This window comes from Nannobrachium achirus (genome assembly GCF_963921795.1).
Source record: "Nannobrachium achirus genome assembly, contig: SCAFFOLD_410, whole genome shotgun sequence".
Taxonomy (NCBI): Eukaryota; Metazoa; Chordata; class Actinopteri; order Myctophiformes; family Myctophidae; genus Nannobrachium; species Nannobrachium achirus.
In genome coordinates, this window is record NW_027664584.1 from 26,761 (window position 1) to 32,100 (window position 5,340).

Genomic DNA, 5,340 nt, shown 5'->3' on the forward strand with positions numbered 1-5,340 from the left:
GTCTTCATGGCTTGGCAAGGCTTACTATGTACATTATCAAACTGGGTGAATAGTATCACAGTATTTTATGTCTGTTGCATATAGTATTTTCCATACATGTTGTGTAAAGGTCAATTTGTGCTTTTACCTATAACTCCCCCGATTAGTGTAAAACTTTGTATGCACACTTCCCAGAGGCCAAGGAAAAACCTATGCCCTGCATTTTTCACATCTGCCACCAGAAGGCCGAAAACACATTCTTCGATATTACTCCTTCAGATTTTATCAGAAAATCACACAAATCAGTACACACAGTATCTCTACAGTGATGTAATCATGACGGATTTGTCCGATATCATATTTCTATCTAATTGGCTAACATTGAATTCCAAGGTTTGCAGGATTGCTCCTTTTTGAACAAAATGTCTCAAATCATGAACGTAGCCTGCTATGCGTGTGAGATTTTGCACACACATTCCCACTAGGCCAAGGAACAGATGCCACCCTTATCACATTGGCCTGTTATAGCGCCACCAGCGGGTCAACTTTAGCAAAACACATTTTTGGAACAAAATGCCTCAAATCCTGCATGCAGCGTACGATTGCCGTGAAAGGCCCAAGAACACATGGCACCCTTTTCACTTTGGCCTATTATAGAGTCACCACTAGGCCAAAAAAACCTACCTGACCTGCCGGAGTCCTGTTCGGAAGAACACTGCTTCTAGTTTTTCTTTGATGTCTTCTTTGCTTTCCCTTGATGCCTTTTTGCTTTCCTGCTTTTTATGCCTTGGCCACTTTATCGCTGCTTGCAGCTATATTTGATTTTGTTATTACCTCTGAAATGACAAATTAAACATGGGCCAAATTGTCAAATATTAGAGGCAGCAATTGTGAAAATAGCTGATCTGTTATACAAAATTCCTTAACTCTTAGTGCTCGTCAGGGTGCCGGGTCCCCAGTTAAAACATGATTATTTCGGGGGGTCACGGCCTGAAAAGGTTGAGAAACCCTGGCATACACTACCTGTCTTTGGGCATTGTGCATAGGAGTAAGCGACCTGATATTGAGCTGATGAATTATTGTTATATAGTCCTGGAAATTGGGTTAAATATTCTGGAAAGGTTTTGGAAATCAATTGGTAATAATGTGTGGGAACCCTGTTATTCAGACTCGGGTCCATATCACATTTATATGTATCCATAGCAACGTAAACAGTCATAACTGTGGAATGTGAAGTGACATTTCCCAACACAAAACAATGTGACACAACAGGTTTGATAAGCACCGCGTGGATGCACAGCACACTACAGTCAACTGATTAAACAACAAATATTGTCGCTGTCGGGCAGAAACCTTGTATCTTCATTTTCAAAAAGTAGTGAAAAAGCTCACAGCTTGATTTACAAGATACATGTTTAACCAATGAAAATGATTAACAGCAGCTTGTGACTAAATGATTACATTGGATCAAAAGGAACACAAGTTCTTTCTTTTATTTTCTATTTCTTGATTGTCACAGTTTTGGACATACAAGCTTTCCACCTGACAGAGACGATAATACCGTAGGATCCAACAGGCGGGGTCTAACAAAACAAGTCAAGGGACGGAAATGAATAAATCACTCCACCATTAACGTGGTTGTGAGTAACGTCGGTCGTGTTCTGAGTCGTTCGTTGGTATTGAATCTCTATTGATTGGTGATCAGTGATCGATGTTCAACATGAAGACGGGTCCCCTCACAGTGCTGTGGTTGGTGTGTGTGTTCATGGCTGCTGAACACTTTCTGACATCAGGTTGGTGGATAAATAAACTTTATAACATTCTGGGTCTGGGAGCCCTAAAAAATTACTGACTGACCGTCAGTCGGGGGCCCAAGGAGGGAGGGTCCCGTTTCAGTTGAAACAGTTGAAACATTGCCAACGTTGCTACTGACAGTAGCGTAACCAATAATTAGATTTATAGCTGGGAGGGAATCCGTCAAAAAACATCAACTTTGGGCACTTGGTGACAAGTTTTTGATTTTTGGTATGGTGTTAGGTATGGTTATAAGGTTTACAAAAACCATCGCAAACAAGTTGGGCTCGCCCCCTAGTGGTCTGTTTGCGATGAATCAAATATTCAATACATCAGTATATGGTTGAAATCCCAAATAATTGATAAAAGAGATTTTTCAATGGATTCTGTTACTATTGGGTATGATAAACAACATACTAAAAAAGCTGGAAAAAATAACTACCGGAAAGGCACCATTTTCAAGATGGTGTCCAGGATGGCTGCCGGGAGCTGAAAATGCCTATAAACTGGGTTTTAATGTGTAAAAATTCATAATAAATCTGCACTTGGTGAAGAGTTTTTGATGGTGTGGTGTTAGGTATGGGTATAAGGTTTTCAAAAGGCGCCATCTTGAAAATGGTGCCTTTCCGTCTGTTGTTTATCATACCCAATAGTAACAGAATCCATTGAAAAATCTCTTTCATCAATTATTTGGGGTTTGAACCATATACTGATGTATCGAATATTTGATTCATTGCAAACAGACCACTAGGGGGCGAGCCCAATTTGTTTGTGATGTTTTTTGAAAACCTTATACCCATACCTAACACCATACCAAAAATCAAAAACTTGTCACCAAGTGCCCAATATTTACGAATTCCCTCCCAGCTATTAGGTTAGGCGAAATGGCTTGTTTTTCAGTCATTGTTTTTCTAAGGGAAGTGAGATCACACTTGGTTGTGGTTGGGGAGGCCTCTCTGCCTCCATGTTAGCTATATGCCACTGGCTAACATTTGTAACATTTAGGACACACCTTGATTCATGTCTGATTCATGCCTGTCACCTGTAAGCTGCTTTGAAAACCAACTACTGTATATATCCAAATAGTAGCCCAGAGGCAAATCCCCCCCACGGGCACCAAATACCTGCTGGTGGTCTGACACAGTTTTGCATATCGACCGTCATTCAAATGGATGCAAATAAGTGTTGCTAATAGCTGCCCGGTTCTTTTAAACGCTAGGGGGGTTCAAATACATTTTGCGAACTAATTTCCTGGCTACTAGTTGAAAATATATTATGTTTTATACGTATTTTGTATTGTTATTTTTGGTTGCCAATGCCAACGGCACCTTCCTGCAACCCCACTTGACCCATAGTTTGAGAACCACTGAGCTAGAGCGATCTGATTGGAACAGAGCCAAATGAGTTGATGGGAGAGGAATGTTAGGAATGACAGCCTGCTAACTTTAACTGCCAGAGTTAAAACATCGTCTATAGCTACCTTTACCAGCAAATCAGAGCGTTTCCACGCACCCCCCCCCCCCCCTTCTTTTTAAGATTTGTTTTCAGGCTTTTATTGATAGGACAGTAGACTGACAGGAAAGTGGGAGAGAGATGGGGAGTGACACGCAGCAAAGGTAGTCAAGATCGTGATTCAAACCTGCGACACGCTTTGACGGCGTGTCGCAGGCCTGTACCTATACAAAAACAGTGATAATTCACATAGAGTCTCTGGTTTAGAGGCCCACTGAGCTACTGGGCCTCTGGGCCTGGGCCCAGTAGACCTGTGTGGTAATGATACAGACACAAGGACTTCTACTGACCAGTTCTATCCAGTGCCCACTTCAACTGACCAGTTCTATCCAGTGCCCACTTCAACTGACCAGTTCTATCCAGTGCCCACTTCAACTGACCAGTTCTATTCAGTGCCCACTTCAACTGACCAGTTCTATCCAGCTCCCACTTCAACTGATCAGTTCTATCCAGGGCCCACTTCAACTGATCAGTTCTATCCAGGGCCCACTTCAACTGATCAGTTCTATCCAGGGCCCACTTCAACTGATCAGTTCTATCCAGTGCCCACTTCAACTGACCAGTTCTATCCAGTGCCCACTTCAACTGACCAGTTCTATCCAGTGCCCACTTCAACTGACCAGTGCAGGGCTGGTCTGTTGGCTACACTCTGACTATAACATAAGTTGTCATTATTTGATTTTATTATATGACCGATTATGGATATTGATCATTTATATCAGGGGTCAGCAACCTTTTTGACATGAAGTGCCAAGTTTTCCTTTTCTTGATCAGTGTGTCATATCAACACTAAGTTTAATTACCGGTATGACACCACAACACAATGTAATGTTTCCATTTGATTTTGATTGTCCATATAGGCTATAATGTACCAGTGATGGAATAAGTACTCAAATGTTTCACTTTAAGTAAATGTATCAGTCCGGAATTCAAAATCTACTTCAGTAAAAGTAAAAGTATTGGTTGGCATCAAAATGTACTTAAAGAATGAAACGTAAAAGTAGTCATCATGCAAGAAGTCCCATTTCAAGTTTTCAAATCGGCTATTTTCAAATGCCCGACATGTAAATTGGGTTGAAGGGATGTAGGCCATGTTTTGTAATAATATTCAAAATCTACAAAGTAACTCTACCCCAATACCCACCTCATAACACCTACTTTCCTACACCACCATGAACATTGTACATTATTATTATAAAATATGTTCTATTCAAACAGCAAACCCAGCATTGAAGGATTGGTTAACAAACAAAAAAACAAACCACATGCTTTTGGTGTTATTTCCACACAAATAATGATAAATAAAACTATCATGTACAGAGTCACTGTCAGGTGGAATTCATTGTCAGTTTTAGCTTGTTGTTGTCAAGCTGAAACTAAAGGCTGTTTCAAAATGTTGTTAAACTGATCTTCTATTTATATGTAACAAATGTGTTAACCTTTGAAATAATGTCTACATGGTAACATTGTTCACTGTGTGTAGAAAGGGGGCTAACTGTTTATGTGTGGAGTCACATTGCCCTCTACTGGTAACAATGGTGTACTGCTGCTACTGTGCACAGTGACGATCATTGCATTGACTTAAGTACTATTATGACTACTGCTAATGTACATAGTTTAACCTTGTAGACCGGCTATTGTCAAAACAGTGTAATGATCTCAGAACTGTTTTATTTATTTTTGAACAGTTTTTTCCCGGTTGTGAACTGAACTATGGCACACATTTTACCCATGCTTTATGTATGGTTCAGTTTATGAGTTTTTGTTATCAGCAAGAACTTTAATGACTTTACTTTAACTAAACTTGACTCAAATAATCTTCTCTCCACAGCTCAACAAGATGTGATTTACATTCCACCACAAGGAGTCCAAGTCCTTCACCTGCTTCCAGATACCAGCTCTGTTACTGAACCCATCACTGGCATCCTGTGGAAACATGGACCCAATAAAGCAGCAGAATGGGATCTGGTTCTTGGTCCTGTTGTGGATTACTACGGGACATTTAAAAAACGCACAGAACTGGATAAAAAAACTGGAGAGTTGGTCATCAACCAT